The 19194-nt window shown below is 36.1% G+C and overlaps 1 protein-coding gene and 1 long non-coding RNA gene across 2 annotated transcripts in view; both read right to left on the bottom strand.

Annotated features, from left to right (window-relative positions):
• The window catches only part of LOC125341460 (bifunctional heparan sulfate N-deacetylase/N-sulfotransferase 4), a 230635-nt gene that overhangs the window by 132392 nt on the left and 79049 nt on the right, over nucleotides 1-19194 (bottom strand). The gene's annotated exons all lie outside the window — the stretch shown is intronic.
• On the bottom strand, nucleotides 384-19000 carry LOC125341461. Its single transcript, XR_007208985.1, has 3 exons — nucleotides 18855-19000; nucleotides 15157-15159; nucleotides 384-394 (listed from the first exon to the last, which is right to left on the bottom strand). It is a non-coding gene; the product is annotated as an uncharacterized LOC125341461 (long non-coding RNA).

The raw sequence follows: 19194 nt of genomic DNA, 5'->3' as shown, positions 1-19194 counted from the left end.
AAGCCAGAAACATTAATAAGGTTGTTTTTTGGTTATTGCTACCCATCTGTTGGGTGAATAAAGAGCCACAGGTTTAAGCCATTTTTTTGCCTTAGTCATGGTGGATAAGTTTTTGCTTCAAAAGTCTATGAATTTAACTGTGTATTCCTTTAGTCTTAAAACTTAGTTTAATGTGGAAAAAGAAAAAATCTAATAAGCAAATAAAATAAAAGGCTGAAAAACTATATATATATATATAGTTCATAGTTTAGAATATATATTCAGTGACCATAAAAAAAAACATAAGCTTACTGGGTGTTAGTTATCATGGCCAATCTTATTTAAATTTTATCAGCCCTCTTCATTCAGATATTTTTGTAAGAGTTATTGATGCCATTGTTTAATCCACATTTGTCTATCCATCATCCAATCTTAATTTCAGTAGCTGTTATAGATGGATACAGTGTTAGATTTATTAAATGGAGCCCCTTACTGCCTAAAACAGGAGAGAGAGATAAAATAGTCACACAAATGTGTAATTATAATTCTTTATAAGGGCTGCTAGAAGATCTGGGACATGGTATGACAGGTGTTAGGAAGGGGCAAAGGAATGGCATGCTCTAATCTTAGGTACTCAGGAGGCTGAGGTCTGAGGACTGCAACTGGAAGCTAACCTGGGAAGGAAAGTCCAAGGGACTCTTCTCCCATATTAAAACTACTCAGAAAAGGCTGAAAGTGGAGCTGTGGCTCAAGTGGTAGAGCACTAGCCTTGAGACAAAGAAGATCAGGGACATTAATCAGGCTCTGATTTCAAGCCCGAGGACTGCGTGCACACACAAGAGGATAGGGAGTGAGCTGATACATTTAGCACTTTTCCTAAGGGCAATCTAATAAACATTTTTTTTAAAAAAAAAAAAGACAGTTCTGCTCAATTTGTTAACATCTTAGATAACCCTCCTCACATTGTTTCCTTGGACTTTTAAAGTACAGCAGCCCCAGCAATGATGTCTCCTTGTTTCCTGCTTTCTCTATTTTACCCAATATTCTACTACTGCATTAACTTTCCAAGGGCAGAAAGTGGCTTCAGATTGGGTAAAGGAGGCTTTTCATGTAATGACTCAAATTTCTTCATTCATTCCATTTCTCTGGTCTTCTTGTTATGAAGCAGGATGAAGTTGAATATTATTATATTTGCATATACTATACAAAGTTTTTAATTGCTTGTCTGATACTTTGCAATGGCTTAAAGATACTCTTATGGAGCCTTTGATATAAAATTTACTCCCATCAAATAAGTTTTATTAGCATCTCCATCTATATAATTAAGCTACATCTATTATTCTTTCCTTACCTTACCCCTCTCTCTACAGCTGTTATCATTCCATTTTCTTGGTCTAGAAAATCTTCCTTCAGCTCAAACCCAGTCCCTAAATTTCACCAATTATTTAAGTCTGCGAAAATGCCACCATTCACCATTTAACACATGGTCATTTCTGGTGCCTCAACAATTTTTTTCTTTCTTATCTCCTAAAGGTTTCTGGATTAATTTCTTAAGGCTTGCATAATTTTCTTATTTCTGTACCTTAATTCTCTCTTTGGTTTCAGATTGGTCACTCTTTACTCATATATATCTAAAGTTTCTCAATGTACTTCTGTATACTTGAAAGGTATTCCAGGTATGCTAATAACACATAGTAGTGAATGGCAATAAATGGAGTTCATTTTGTTTGTACTCATTAGCAATATTTTTCAGAAGGTAAAGCAATAAACATGGTCCATAAGTAATACCAAAATGGTAGCAGAACAATACACAATTTCCTACTCAAGATAAGCTCAAAGAAGTAAGGAAAGATGTATTTTTCTTTTTCTTGGGTTACAATGAAGAATTTGACAGACCTTTCCGTGTGTGTGTGTGTGTGTGTGTGTGTGTGTATGCATGCACACTTGTGTACATATGGTCACACCAGTCCTGGGACTTGAACTCAAGGGCCTGGTTGTTGCCCTTATCATGTTTTTGCTCAAGAATAGCACTCTAGGGGGTTGGGGATATGGCCTAGTGGCAAGAGTGCTTGCCTCATATACATGAGGCCCTGAGTTCGATTCCCCAGCACCAAGTATACAGAAAATGGCCAGAAGTGGCGCTGTGGCTCAAGTGGCAGAGTGCTAGCCTTGAGCAAAGAGAAGCCAGGGACAGTGCTCAGGCCCTGAGTTCACGGCCTAGGACTGGCCAAAAAAAAAAAAAAAAAAAAAAAAAAAAGAATAGCACTCTACCACTTGAGCTATAGTTCCATTTCTGTCTTTTTTTTTGCTGGTTAATTGGAGATAAGAATCTCATGGACTTTCCTGGCAAGACTGGTTTTGAACCATGATCTTCAGATCTCAGCCTCTGGAGTAGATGGGATTACAGGCATGAACCACCTGCTCCAAGCAACCATTGCGATCTTCAAAAAAATAGAACTGCTTATTCATCGTCCTCACCTGTAATCTTGATTAATGTGGAGGGCAAACCGCAAATTCTGTTAACCCAGAAAAAACAAATGGTTGAAAGAGGGAGTTAAATTTTCCTATTTTAGCATAAGTAAAAGTTTGTGAGAAATTTTCTGTGCTTTTCAATGATACATGCAAAGATACATGTTAGGTTGTGAAAATGAAAGAATGAAATGGAAAAACACTGAAATATAAGAAAACTCTAAACTGTCACAACAAAATCAAAGAAGGAGACATTTGAATATAAATTTTAGGGCAGAAATTTGTAAACATTTCTTATTTTCAAAATTTGGTAACAAGCTAAAACATTATGCTTTGTGACAAAAATCAAACAGTAAATCCAAGGAAGCATCATGTAGTTGAAAACAGACTTTAAATCTGAATACTTTGTGGGAAATTAAGTCAATGTTAAAAGTGTATAAGAATAAAATATACTTAGATTGGACAATAAATCAAATGTATCATCTTTAACAGTTTTCAAGCCATATAAAGGCAATAAAATGGCTTTGAATTTTTCCCTTTCATTGCTAATGAGAAACAAGTAGATAATTGGGTGAAACGAAGTTAATTTGTTTATGGTAAAGCATTGGTTAATTATTTTAATAAAACAAGTTTAACTTGGCCATATCTTAAAGTATGTACTATTTAAAAAGATAGTGATCAAACAATTGTTTGTAACATTTTCCCAAGGATAATGCTGAAATTGTAGTTCTGGAGGAATACTTGATTTAGAATGTTTATCATTGGAATCAGGACTGTAAATTTCATCATATATTACAGATGGTTCTAAATAGTTCAGGCAATTATTCTCAAGTTACCCACATGAACAAAGTCTCTTAATGACCGTAAAACAACCACTTATCTGCCTGAGATTCAGAATGATAAGTATTGGAAGGAAAGAACCTAAGTAGTCTGTTTTCTGACAATAATTCTAATAGCTTCAAATGAGGTTATTAAAATCAAGAAACGGGGAATTATTGAGCTAATGCATTATATTATTTTGAAGATATATATTGTATATATGTACATATATATTAGTTTTGATATTTATATTTACATTGTTAAAACAGGTAAGCTTTTTACCTAAGTGTATTTGATCAGGAAGACTTAGATATCTACGTGAATTCATTGAGATAGGCTTAGACTTTCAAACTTTTAAAATCAAATACCATCATTTGAAAATGTTTTTGTGGTTTTATGGACGTTATTATACTAATTTCTTCAATGACATTATCTTACAAAGCTCCTTCTATGTGAATCTAAAGCAATTAGCAGCTCTAGTCTTATCTTCCAAGAAGAAGGAAGTGCTTCATGGACTTATGAAAGGGACAGCATAGAGAACATAAAGCAAAGACTAGCATTGAGTGTGCTTCTCTCAATACTTAATAACCCCAGGGCCCATGGCAGTGAGTTACAGAATGGAATGGACTCAAGATTCCATGAACTTCTGTGCAGAGACTATTTGCCAATGGACAAATGAAGATGAATAGGGCTGACCTAGGATGAAATATTAGGTTTTTTTAGTTTTCTTTTGAAAGCTCTTGCTTCTCATTTTGTTCCATGTTTTTTTGCCTTTAAAAGTAAGGCCTGCTGCCTCGGATACACGAGGCCCTAGGTTCGATTCCCCAGCACCACATATACAGAAAACGGCCAGAAGCGGCGCTGTGGCTCAAGTGGCAGAGTGCTAGCCTTGAGCGGGAAGAAGCCAGGGACAGTGCTCAGGCCCTGAGTCCAAGGCCCAGGACTGGCCAAAAAAAAAAAAAAAAAAAAAAAAAAAGTAAGGCCTGTATTCTTAATTAGTACCCTCTTCTTGCTAATCAGAGGGAATGATTGGGTAGATTTATATATCAACTAAGGCTTACGACAGCCATAGGTAGGCATTCTCAGTAATATCTAATAGTTTTGTTCCAAGAGAGGAACACATTAATGAATGGAAGAATTAATGATTATCTCTGATAATAATGCAGATTGAAAAACATAGGGTTACTTCATTGGAAGAAAGTTTAATTTGTTGTGCGGCTTTTGCTGAACTTGTCCTGAATCTGTACAGTCTTAGGAGACAGTGTTTTAGAACAATCTGTCTTTTTGTCTAAATCTCTACAAAGCCATGCGTGTGGATTTCTTTGCGGCTGGGCTCTTTTTCCTCAGTATGCCATTATGCCTTCCTTTCTTTTCCTTCTCCTTCTCTTCCCTTCCCCTTCTTTCCTTTCCTTCCTTCTCTCCCTCCTTTTCTTTCTTCCTCCCTTCTTGCTCCCTCTCTTCTTTCCTTCCTTCCTCCTTTCATTGGCTCAATGGAGATGTTTCTTACTACTTTATAAGTGATTTTTACTATATGTTATTGGTAAAACTAATACAGACTAGCTACATTTAAACAGAGGAGATGCTGAGGTCAATGGAGTTTTTTTTGTTGTTGTTGTTAAATGGCCATTTATATGAGGAGTGAAGAAAAAGAGACTGATCATGCTCAAAATGGGGGCTGTGGGAGTCTGCTTCAGACAAAAGGACCAGTGAGAACAAGGCCAGAAGTCAGGAGAAACCTTACCATCTTCATAATACATTTCTTTCATTTTCACATAGACTGAGTTATAATTTGCATTGATTCATATGAAAAATTGTTACAAGGAATTATAGGAAAATATAAAGACCCACTAGGATATTTTTGTTGACACTAGTTAAAGATACTGGCAAACAGAAAGGAAAAAATTAAAATAGGTTTGATTTTGTAAAATAATATTAACTCATGTCACGTATGTGAAGAGTTTGCACTTTCTGCTTTATTGTCAAAGAACACAAGGAAAGTCATGTAAGACATTAAATTGAAAGAGCATTTACAGTGTTTTGAATTTTACTGGATTATCTCAGCCAAATGCCCCAGAATCTTTGTCTCCCTTCCTTGTGGATGTAGTCCATCTATTATGTGCTCCGAGAGTTTGCTGTGCTCACAGAATTATAGGCCACTGACATCCGTCCTTATTGAAATGTGTGTAGTCAGTTTCTGCTTCTGTTTTCTGATTGGCCCTCTGGTTTTATTGAGGTTAGAATGCTAAGATGCTCCTTAGGTTTTCTCAGTTTCAATCTGCATAGTCGTCTCAAGCTTTGACTGTGCCTTGATTTTTTGCATTTCCATTTTCATGTCTTCTCTATGTATTAATCACTATGGCCAAGTACCTCTGGTAATCCATGGACAGGGAAGAAAGCTTTTTTTGTTTTGGCTTATGGTATTTGGATCTTAAATCCATAATCATGGCCCTGCAACTTTAGGCCTGGGTGACACAGCATATCCATGGCAGGAGCCTTGAATGAAATAGGTCTATTCACCTCCTAGAAACTGCAAAGGAAAGGAAAGACTGAGCAAGGAGCAAAAGGCCTACTATCACATTGTCGGGCATGGCATCCTGACTGGCTTTTCTTCCACTGGGAAGTTTAAACTCTCTGTAAGCATACAACAGCATAGAGCTGAGGATCAAGACTTCGATGACTGCCTTTGGGAGACATTCTGGATGCAGACTATAATACCATAATCCACCCAATTCAGTGGAAAACCTAATGAATAAGGTAATCTGAACAAAGTATCAGCTCATTATGATCCTTCAAACACTGCTATTTAGGCAACTAACATTCTTCCTTAGAATTTAGTTCCTCTAAGCTTGATTTTATTTATTAATTTAATTTATTTATTTATGCCTGTTCTGGGGCTTGGACTCTGGGCCTAGGCATTGTCCCAGAGCTCCTTTTCACTCAAGGCTAGCACTCTACAACTTGAGCCACAGCACCACTTTCAGCTTTTTCTGTGATTAATTGGAAATAAGATTCTCATGGACTTTTCTTCCCTGACTAGCTTCGAACCATGATCTTCAGATCTCAGCCTCCTGAGCAGCTAGGATTAAAGACATGAGCCACTAGTACCCAGAATATTTTATTTTTTATACATTTTTCATTGTTATTGTAGAGTTGCTATACAGAGGTTTATAATTACTTAAATCAGGAAATGAGTAATAAGTACAATTCTTTTTTTTTTTTTGGCCAGTCCTGGGCCTTGGACTCAGGGCCTGAGCACCTTCCCTGTCTTCTTCCCTCTCAAGGCTAGCACTCTGCCACCTGAGCCACAGCGCCCCTTCTGGCCGTTTTCCATATATGTGGTGCTGGGGAATTGAACCGAGAGCTTCATGTGTAGGAGGTAAGCGCTCTTGCCACTAGGCCATACTCCCAGCCCTACAATTCTTTTTGAACTATGTCTCCCCTTCTGTCACTCTCTCCTGGTTTTTCTTTCCCGTGCCCACCTATAAGATAACCAGTTCATTTTCCACACAGTGTTTAGTTAGTATCAGTATTGAATTTGTTTACCCTTTTTCTACCCTTTATGTGCCCTCTCTTACCCTCCCAAATACATAAAAACTACCATCCAAGACAAAAGGAAAAGAAAACAGAACAGCAACAATGGCATCTAGAAAGAAATGTCTATTGTTTCCTTTTCTTGGAGTTCATTTCTTATATACTATCTTATGTGATCATCACACGTAGCTATTGAGCTTTGTCTAACCCTCCTATAATATCCATCTTTAGCTATGGTAGTGGAAAAAATTTCCTATCTACATGCAGAAAACTGAAGCAAGATACTTATATATCACCTTGCACCAGAATCAACTGGGTGACAGACCTCAATGTAAGGCCAGACATTGTGAAAATATTGCAGGTAGGGCTAGGAGAAACACTAGACCTTCTAGGTATGAGTTGAAATTTCTTAAATATATATCGATGTCACAGCAAATCAAAGATTTGGGGATTGTATCAAACTGAAGAATCTGTAGATTGCAAAGGACATAGCTAGTAAGATAAATAGAGAGCAAGCAGAATGGGAGAAGATCATTACTAGCTATGCATCAGACAAAAGCCTTATATCTAAAATACACCGAGAGCTCAAAACATTAACCTCCCCCCCAAAAAAAAGCCCTCCCAAACTCAATAACCCAATCAATAATTTGGCTAATGACTTAAAGACAGACTTCTCACTGGAAGAAAAAAGAATGGTCAATAGACACATGAAAAATGTTCAACATCTCTGTAACAGAAATGCAAATCAAACAACATTGAGATTCCATCTCACACCAGTTAGAATGTCCATTATCAGGAAAACCAGCAATAACAAATGCTGACGGGGATGTGGCCAAAAGGGAACATTACTACACTGTTGGTGGGAATGAAATCTCATTCATCTACTCTGGAAAGCAATATGGAGCTTCCTTAAATGACTAAGCATAAGGCTTCCCAATTCCATTATTTAATTTCATTCAACTATAAGCTTTTGACTCTGAGTCTTCATCATGATCAATGAACTTTGTTTTTGAGTAGAAGGAAAAGGAGGTAGTGAAAGTTTAGAGTTTGTTTTTATATTTCCTTAAGAACTTTTTTATATGAGACTAAAAGGGATACTCTTGTTTTCCTCGCACCAAAGTATTTATGCAGATAATAGAGCAATGCAGGCATGATGGCGAACATCTGTAAACCCAGCAGTAGTATTACTACAGGTCTGAGACCAATCTGTGCCACACAGTAAGTTCAAGTCCAGCTTGATCAAGACTTTGTCCAAAGCAAACCATGAACTGGGGATGTTTCTCAGTAGTAGAGTGCTTGCCTACACATGTGATGGATTTGATCATCAGTGTTGCAAAAAGAAGAAAGAAAAGGAAAGGAGAAAAGAAAATATGAAATGGAAGGAAGGAAAGAAGGGAAGAGGGAAGGGAAGGAAGGAGAAAGGAAGGGAGAAAAGTAGGAAGGAAATGATTGCTAGAATACTAGTGAGGTAGAATCAGTTTATATTTTAAATTTCTCCTGCAGGTCGTAGAATGAAATTAGACGTTGTAAACTTGTTGACTAAAGCATGACTTTGGGGGTAAGACACCAAACGGGAAGAGAAACATCCACATATACCCAGGACACAGAATAACCAATGTGATATCTTCACTGAGTGAGAGTAGGAGCCAAACAACTCACAATGTTCCAACAGATTCTCACAGGGATCTGTGCTCTACTGGAGCCAAGTTCTCTTTGTGTTAGGCCAGAACATTAAAATGTAATCTGAATCACTCTGCATAATTTCAGCTCCTGTGTAGGAGGGCAAGCTTGATGGAAATGTCGGTGGACAGCTTGTGAAAGTTTGGGGCAGGAAGACTCACCACCACCTTGCGAACTAGGATTGGGCCATACTGGGTGAACAGGCACAATTTCACCTCACAAGGGGACAGCCAGTGAAACTCTTCTGTACTGCAGGCACTTTGCTCTATGGGGAATTAGGATACTTCTTTGGAAATTGGATACTTATTTGAAAAACATAATTCTATGTTGAAAATGTTTAGGAAACACTCTAAAATACACATCACTTTGGCGGTGCTCAGTATTTACATAATATTTATTTAGCCAAGTCTTTAGGAAAATTATGCAGTTGATTTGCTTAGCTTAACCTATCAGCCAGAAACAACCATTCCTACCTGCCCAAGTTTAGGAGAGAGTCTTAAGAAAAATGTACAGTAAATGAATAAGAAGACCATAGGGATAGGGAGTTTTCTAAAGATGATGCTATTCTCTAAAGAAAATACTTTCCTACTTATTATACAAATAACAAATCTAGCAGCTGTTATTTTATATGAAATGTGATTTTGCATCCAGTCGTGCCATTACATTATCTCTGTAGATCCAATCTGTACAAAGGAATGTTTTTGTTTTTAACATTTTAGGATTTGCTACATATAAAGAGCTTCTGAACAAGTTACATTTCTTACTATTCTAGAAATATATTTAGAAACAATTATTACAATTTTGGTAACTGCATTATACTTTTTTCTAATGAGAGAAATAGGATAGCTGGAGGCATACCTCAAGTGGTAGAGAACTAGCAGTTAGAAAGCAAGCTGAATGAGCACATAAGGCACTGAGTTTAGCCCTGGAACTTGAAAAGCACAGAATTTCCTAAGCAGTCATTTCTTCTAAAAACTCAAATATTTGTATTCATTGTTGGGACTACTATTTTGGCCTTGTCTCCTACATGACACCTCCCTTTCTTATCTCACAGGAGGCAAGCATAGTACAGTTACAATCATTCCTGCCAAAAGAGAGACAGTTGAAAACTATCAATTATTTTATCTTCCCTTTTATTTCTAGAAATACATCCTTCTCAACACTAATTAGAAATCTCTTTAATGTGTTCCTTAGCTAATTGTGTCTTTGTTTCATTAAGCATGCACTGCAATAGTAACAAAACAGTTCTGCAGATTGGAATGTAAACTTTCTGTTATTATTTTCATACAGCTAATTCTACTCTTGGGTGAATGTGCTTTGGGGATTTGAATTAGATAATAGAGTTTTACAGTTTTGACGTATAGAGTCAGGTTGCAGAGAATCTGTGTCATCATAACTTTACTAAAATTGTCCTGGAATCCTAAGGGAATTCTGTGGTTAGTAGGCATTCATTCATGATTTTAACTTCAAATTTTACCTACTATAACCTTTTAGTAAGATGACAAAGAAGTAAAAAATAGAAGCATTGGTGAGGCAGATATATGAACAATTGATTGATACAAAGTAGATGATAGGAACAAATTGTTGGATTTGTTAGGTATTTATATAGTTATCCTACATGCCTAATGCATGTAGAATAAGTGTCATGCTGATAAATATACATTCTATGTACTGAATGATTTTATTCACTTTCTGAAATTAAACATTATTTTAAAACTTATATTTGACTGGTAAATAGACTAGCAAACAGGAAAAATCTACCCGAAAATTCATTATTTATCCTTATGGTCTAATGCAATAGAATGAATAGAATTAAAGTTCACTTCATTAAAATATTGACATACAATTTGGATAAGAAGTTAAAAATGTCAAGCATGTCTAGCAATTCCCTCTGAGGATTTAGAAAGCAAACCAAAAACTGACCACTGATAAAAGAATTAAAAGTTCAACATCTATTAGGGGAATCCTTAATGTTTCATTATAATAGCATAAATTCGGTATTTAACAAAATATGAGCTTGCTTAGTGGCTCATGTAAAGCTGATTTGCACATGAGCATGTTAGACAAATAGAAGTTAATAGTAAAGCTTCATTGCTTCAGTAATAATACTTCAGCATGCATTTATATGATGACGTCTAACTTCCACACAGTTTCAGAGATCTTCCCGGTTTGTTCTATGCTATAAAACCTTGCATCAATAGTTACACAGATATATATGACTATGCCTATGTAGGTATATTTGTATCTATTTACATCTATGTTTATCTGAACCTAGTTAGTAATATGTATCCTCCATGTTAAAATGTTTCTGTTACATTTTCATAAGAATGTTTGTATGATTACTTTATCATAGTGGGGATTAGTTCAAATTTTCACAATCAATTTTATAACTTTTTGAAATGTTTTGTGTGATATCTAGGAACTTTGCAAGCACACATGTAAATGCTGTTGCATGCACATCCCAATGACTATTTTCAAAGAATAAATATAAAATCTTGAGGTCAATTTAAGTATATTCAAGGTATTAAGGCTGATTTATTTTTAAGCTCAAATGCAGTAAAGTTTTCTCACTATATCACCATTATGATACAGATAAAATCCATTTGTGGTTTGACTATATATGTGAAAAAAATATCTTTATGTGACTAGAACCAAGATTAATTACAGAAATAATAACAAACTTTACAGTATAAATGTTTTTCTGTACTTGGTAGAAAAATCATCTTCTATAAATTCTCTCCAACTGACACAAACTTAAAGGAGTTTCAAAAATAAAACGGATCCTGTGAGAACTTCTTGCCACTCCCTCAAGTTCAACCCTATTTAAAGCCTAATTGCAGGTCACATTTATAAGCAGAGAGGCTTGATATCATCTGTTCAACACCTACTAGTCTACCAACCCGAATTTGCCCACAGAAGAAGGGAAACTAGAGCGATAACCAGGAGGGAGAAACAAAAAAACATGTTACATTGGTGCTAATATTTTCTACCAGTGACCTCATTTCTCCCTCAAATGAGGTAACACTCAGAATATTTTTTTGCGAGTAGTGTCTATGGAATCCTATGACTCACATGGTTCCTATCTCAAATTTTATCTTTTTTAAATAAAATTATTTTGCTGCAATTTATAGTTAAGAAAGAATCTCAAAGCAATAAACTTTGTTACCATATATATGCAAGAAATATTTACATAGCAAATATGGCCCAGTGTTTCTACGTAATGAAGATTCATGTTTAGTGGGGCTCGAACTCAAGAGTCTTTTACCCTCACCGGACTGTTGTGCTCCTGGCTGGTACTTTACCAATGGAGCTGTCCCGCAGTTACAGATTCTTGATGACGCATTACACATAAGAGTATACTGGATTTATTTGCCCAGGGTAGCTAAACTTTGATCCTCACATCTCTACCTCCTGAGAAACTCTTATTAACATGAATGGGGTTGGGGGGGTGTAGCTGTAGACTGAATTTCAAACAGGAAGTCTTTTGATTGGCATTTTACCTTTCCTTGGAAAAGAAAGTTAATAAACAAGTAAATTACTAATCAAAAGAGATAGGCAGACTGTAAAGGAAAGTTATTATTGAACCTGTGATGCTTCCAAACATCAGGCATTTAATCAATATATGAGGAAGTAAATAAGTAGAAAATGACAAATATAAGATAGGGTAATATTTTGGGTGTTTTTTGCAGTATCTTTTTTTCTTATTTATTTTCAAAGTGATGTACAGAGAGGTTACAGCTTCATATGTTAGGCCTTGGGTATATTTCTTGTATTGTTTCTACCTCCTCCCTCACTCCCCCCTCCTCCTTCCCCCTTTCCTCTCCCCACCATGAGTTGTTCAGTTGGTTTACACAAAATGGTTTTTGCAAGTATTGCTTTTGGAGTTGTTGGTCTTTTTATCCTTTGTCTCTCAATTTTGATATTCCCTTTCACTTCCCTAGTGCTAATACCAGTATATACAGTATCCAGTGTACTAAGATTAGAAACAGTGATAGTGCGGGTACAACCACAGGAAGGGGATACAAGAGGAACATCAACAATAGATGCTGCGGTTTCACATGGCATGTTGAAAGTGATTACAACAGTGATGTAACAGTCATTTCCATAACATGGAGCTCATTGGGCTCTTGTGATCCTCTGCTGTGACTAGCGTAAACCTGTGCTAATTATTCCCTATGAGGGAGACCAAAGAGTCCATGTTTCTTTATGTCTGGCTCACTTCACTTAGTATAATTTTTTTCCAAGTCCTTCCATTTCTTTACGAATGGGTCAATGTCATTCTTTCTGATAGAGGCATAAAATTCCATTGTTTATATGTACCACAGTTTCCTGATCCATTCGTCTACTGAGCGCAGCACAATTTGTCATAGCTAAAATATGGAATATTTTGTTTTCTTAAAAAAATTTTATTGTCTGTATGACAATATCACTTTGTATAAATGATTCCAGTTCTACATGTCAGTTTATGAGTATGAAGGATGTTGAACCACATCACCCCTTTCATTAGTCCCCTACCATTATCTTAATTAAAGAAGTGAGTATTGCAGAGGAAACTGATTTAATTTGGAGTATTGTTAAAAGATAAACTTTCTCAGATTCAAAATATCAAACTATAGATTGAATGAATACTAGGATAGGAAAGAATGAAATGTGGGATATATGATGTCTCCTGGATTTGTCCAGGGATATTGTTTGCTATCCTGGGAATATTGGTTGAAAAGCAACTGACAGCTGCCCTTTCCCCATGGGTGAATATCATCCTTTGAATTTTCAGAATATCATTTGGTGAATTGGTTTTATCTACATAAAATAGCTATTCCTAACCTATGACATATATTTTTGGTCCCAAACCATACTTTCTCTTTCCATGAGAGCTCAAGAAATGTGAACCAGCTATTTTGGAGAATAACTGATAAAATAAAGTACTAGATTAAAGAAAAACCACTATTGGCTCTTTCTTTTTCTGTTTTATTCTCTCTTTCTCCCTTTCTCTCTTTCCTTTTCTTTCTTACTCTCTCCTGCTCTTTTTCTCTCCTTTCCTTCTTTTTCTCTTCTTCCTTCCTTTCTGTCTCTGTGCCTCTATCTTGTGTGGGCTGGCAGTTTGCCAATGACTGTTCCATTAAGAAGTACATTCAATGCAAGATAATTTTAGAGGGAAAATATAGAATCAAATGCCTAACCTTATTTAAAGAATATGACACAATGGAGAATGAAACCTTTATTTGAATATTTGGTGAAGTTAGACATTGAAATAATTTATAATACTATTTCTAATACTGAACTACTGAAACTAAAAACAATCTCTAGTTATATTTTTTTTACTAGTTTAGTATTCTGACAATCTTGAAGATTACTAGAATTTGTGGAAACAAGATACATCATACTTCTGTATATTAAAGTTAGTAGCTCTTGTACTTAAAGTCTTAAGATACCTCTTCCACATAGAAATTTCATCAACTACTCAAAATACAGTAAACTATTTCCTTAGTTTGACAGGGCAAATATATTTCACCAGAAGCAACAAATATAATACAGCCTGTTATGTATTTTGCATTACCTGTTATTTTCCATCAATCTCTACCATTGACTTTAGAGATTTGGGGTCATCTGTATTCTTTCTAATTGCTGTATCTATTAAGCAAGGTGAATTATATATATGTATGTAAATATATATATGCACACATATGTGTGTGTTTACAATATCCTTGTTAATTAATCACATATCCCACATTTATATATTATACTTTTTGGAGCGATTTCTGTAGTAACATTTCATGACTAATAGGAAGCAATTTGCTTTCCTTTATTAAGCGCATTAAAACTTCATGCCCTAGACATCACTGACGGTAAACATTTGATTCTCCTCAAATTTAAAGCACCAAAGCATTTTTCTGTGCAATATCAGGTTTATTTATGTGCTGTGTTCTGCATTGTTAGCTGCTAATGAGACTTCAACTCTTATTGCTCTAAGGCCTGAACACTAACCTCGTTTTAATGAGTTCATTATTTGCTGTCTTCTGAAAGGAAGACAACAAATTTTCCTTTTAATTAAAGGTCAAAACACCTCTGGTGAAGGAAAGCGAAGAGGTTATCAAACCTTAGGAGAAGCTGAGTGATAGTTCTTTCAGATTTCTACGCTAAGCAAAGTTAGTGTTGACTGGAGCAGACCATGTTTTGTTCCAGAATATAGACAGCCAATCAATTTCTAGAGACCAAAGTGCATGTAAACTGAAGACAAATGAAAACACTACAACACGATAGCTAATGTGCCCAAGATGTAAAAATGAAAGCCAGTCTAAGTAATTAAAGTGGCTTTTCTCTTAACCAAAAAGGGGTGCATGGATCCATACCAGTGCAACAGAAAGATTCTTTTGCATGACAAATGAAGTATGGAATGGAGAGAACAGGTACTCTTTTAATTAATACAAGAAAAATGGAAATATTCTATCAATGACATAAGGCAGACTCAAATTAATATGTTGGGAAAACTGCATTTCATAAGAACAAATCTGTAGTACTACTAATAAGAAGAAATATATGCAAATGGAATGGTCTGCTAATTGATTAGATTTCTGGAAATATCGGTTGATATTTGTATTCACAATACTTTTGATCATAGAGGAAAAGGGAAATTTCAAGTATATATACAGTTCTATCATAATGGAACGAATAAACAACTGGCTTCTTAGCTCAAGTTAAATATGAATAGAATCAAAACATTCAAGCACAATAGCAAATTGGAATATTTCACTTAACAAATAGAGTGGATGAACTAAACATTAAATATTTTCATTTTGATCTGATAGCAATGCCATCTTATGTATGAATTGTTAGAATCTTTCATATTACTTTTTTTTTTGGCCAGTCCTGGGCCTTGAACTCAGGTCCTGAGCACTGTCCCTGGCTTCTTTTTGCTCAAGGCTAGCACTCTGCCACTTGAGCCACAGCACCACTTCCGGCCGTTTCTGTATATGTGGTGCTGGGGAATCGAACCCAGGGCCTCATGTATACAAGGCAAGCACTCTTGCCACTAGGCCATATCCCCAGCCCATATTACTTTTTAATTAAGATTGTATTTTAATTTTTTGTTTAGACACAAACCTGGGCCTAATATATAATAGCAATCTAGTATTTTTTTTCTGTAAGATATACCACAACCTAAGAATGTATTTTATTTATTCAAATCCTTTCAACAACTTTATTTTTATGTGCAAAATCTCAAGGAAAATACTACATATTTTTTCTTATTTGTTGTAATGGTATGGCTTCAGAGTAGATGATAAATAATGTTTTTAATTGATTACAGAAAAATGACAAATATTCCAACATACCCAGTACATAATTGCATTTTGCATTGCCACAATATATCTGTCACAATTAATAAACAAATACTGATACCTTAAGGTAAGCCCATTCTTTTTTTATTGTCAAGATGATGTACATAGGGGTTACAGTTACATACTTTAGGTAGTGAATATATGTACATTTCCTGTCATATTTGTTACCCCCTTCCTCATTTTTCTCCCTCCTTCCCCCTCCCCAGCCCACCCCCTGATTTCTTCATTAAAAAAAACTTCCCCTTGATGATCATTGTCAATCTAGTCTACAATGCTTATGACCTCTACGATTATTAACAATAAAACAATTCCTTCCAGGTTGGGTGATATGTACATATACGTTTCTTTCCCTTTGCTTAGTGTAATCCATTCCTTCTTTTTCTCTCATTTCTTCCCTCCTCCCCTTTGCCCTTGAGTTGCTTAGGTTTTTTTTTCTTTTTATTTTTCTGTTTTGCATTTTTATTGGTATTGTAATGGTTATGTAAAGAGGGGTTACAGTTATGTAAGTCAGATAAGGAGTACATTTCTTTTGAACAATATCACCTTTTGCCTTGCTCTTTCCCAGTTTTTTTCTCCTCTCATTCTCACAAGAGTCTTCAGGTAGGAGTCACCAAAGACACATTTAATGCCCAGCAGTGATTGATAATGATACATGTGAAATATTAACTGTGAGGGCAGGCTATAAGTGACTGAATGTCGGATGCTTCTATCAGGTCTGGTCAAATAATATGCTCTGCCTCGCTGGTACTGAAATTTTAAACTCCAGTTCAGCATAAGTCACATTTTTACATAGAGTTTCAGCATAATGAATCACTCTATCAGTTCTAGGTATAAGAAAGTGTCTTCCTAAAATCCAGGTTTCCAAGTCCAATTTCTTTTTTTTTTTTTTTTTTTTTTTTTCTTTTTTTTTTTTTTTTCTCAAATTTTTATTTTCAAACTGACGTACAGAGAGGTTACAGTATCATACGTTGGGCGTTGGATACATTTCTTGTACTGTTTGTTGCCTTGTCCCTCATGCCCCCCTCCCTCCCCCCCTTCCCTCCCCCCCGCCCAGTTGTTCAGTTCACTTACACCAAACAGTTTTGCAAGTATTGCTTTTGTAGTTATTTCTCTTTTTTTACCCCGTGTCTCTCGAATTTGGTATTCCCTTTGAATTTCCTACTTCCAATACCAGTAAACACGGTTTCCAATATACTCAGATAAGATTACAGAGATAGTGTAGGTACAAACTATACCCTTAGGAACACATAAGATGATGCTAAGTGAAATGAACTCCATGATATGGAAACAAGTGATATATCACAGTTATAACTACTTTCAACGTCCTATGTGAATGTGTAGTTTCTATTATTGATGATGTTTTGTATCACCTTCCAAGTCCAATTTCTAAGCAAGCCTTATATGTATAGTTTCTTTTCTATCCAGTGGCAATAACAGAATTTACATACCACCCTTTGTGTCCCCGCTTTTTGTACTACTGTGTTTAATGTAATGTATTATACACGTCTCATCATCTAGGATAGGTGGGACTGTCATTTGGTTTACAAATGGATGTTCTAGACACCTGATATTCTTTGCTCTTTTTCAAACACTGGCACCACAGACTTCGTCAACTGAGCTTGAGTGCTATGGAATCCCTCAGAAGGCTAATCATAGAGCTCCCCTATGACCCAGCAGCCTCATTTTTGGGCATCAACCCAAAAGACCACAAGCAAGAACACACTAAAGCCACCAGCACAACAATGTTCATCGCAGCACAATTTGTCATAGCTAAAATATGGAACCAACCCAGATGCCCTCAGTAGACGAATGGATCAGGAAAATGTGGTACATATACACAATGGAATTTTGTGCCTCTATCAGAAAGAATGACATTGCCCCATTCGTAAGGAAATGGAAGGACTTGGAAAAATTATACTAAGTGAAATGAGCCAGACCCAAAGAAACATGGACTGTATGCTCTCCCTCATAGGGAATAATTAGCACAGGTTTAGGCTAGTCACAACAGAGGATCACAAGAGCCTAATAGCTATGCCCTTATGAATGCATAAGATAATGCTAAGTGAAATGAACTCCATGTCATGGAAACGACTGTTATATCACTGTTGTAATTACTTTCAACATGGCATTTGAAACCGCAGCTTCTGTTGTTGATGATCGTCTTGTATCCCCTTCGTGTGGTTGTACCTGCACTATCACTGTATCTTATCTGAGTAGATTGGAAATGTACATACTGGTATTAAAACTAGGAAAGTGAAAGGGAATATCAAAGTCAAGAGACAAAGGATTAAAAAGACAAATGACTACAAAAGCAATACTTGCAAAACCATTTGGCATAAACCAACTAAACAACTCATGGGGGGAGAGGGAAAGGGGGAGAGTGAGGGGGTAATGAGGGAGGAGTAACAAACAGTACAAGAAATGTAGCCAAGGCCTAACGTATGGAACTGTAACCTCTCTGTACATCACTTTGACAAGAAATAAGAAAAAAAGAAAAAGAAAGGAGGAATAAAAGAGTTGCTTAGTTTGATCTTATCAGTGTCCATTGAAGCTGTTGAACCCTTTCTACTGTGTTTTTCCCATTTTCCACTCATTCTGTGCCCTTCTTCCAGCTTCTTTCTGAGGCACACATGGATATACCATATGTGAGGTAAAGAATATAGGTTCCTTTAAATTCTCTAAGACCAATTAAGTAGAAGTCCTTGGCTTCTTTATATTTAGAGTTCTTTTCAGCCTGGATATTTTTGTCTATATGAATTAATGTTTGTGTTTTACTTTTTGGTGCCTTTCTCCCAAGACTGATCTTTTTTGGTCTCACTGTGAATTGGTATCTTGGGTACTGTTTTCATTGTCAAGTTTCTTTGTTATTTATTTCTAACACCCACATATCAGGGAGACTATGCACCATTTGTTTCTATGTTCTAAGTTTGTCTCACTCAACATGATTTTCTCTACACATGTCCATTTCCCTGCGAATGCCATTATTTTACCATTTCTAATAGTTGTGTAGAATTCCATTGTGTACTGTACAGATACCACATTTATTCATCTGTAGTGGTGCATCTGGGTCATTTCATATCTTGGCTATTGCGAACAGTGCAGCAATGAACAGGGAGGTGCAGGTGTCCTTGTCATGTCCTGGGTCCTGTTGCTCAGAATAGATGCCTAGGAGTGGTATGGCTGGGTCATAGGGTATGTCTCTGCTAAGTTTTGAGGAACCTCCATAATGTTTTCCAGTGTGGTTGTACTAGTTTGCACTCCCACTAGCAGTGGAGAAGGGTTCCTTTTTCTCCGCATCCCCTCCAGCATTTGTTGTTGCCTGAGTTCAAACTATAAGCCATTCTAACTGGGGTGAGGTGGTATCCGAGGGTGTTTTTAT

This window comes from Perognathus longimembris, chromosome 24, assembly GCF_023159225.1.
Source record: "Perognathus longimembris pacificus isolate PPM17 chromosome 24, ASM2315922v1, whole genome shotgun sequence".
Classification (NCBI taxonomy): domain Eukaryota; kingdom Metazoa; phylum Chordata; class Mammalia; order Rodentia; family Heteromyidae; genus Perognathus; species Perognathus longimembris.
The sequence above is the reverse complement of the archived record's forward strand: the minus strand, read 5'-3'. Positions and strand labels throughout refer to the sequence as shown.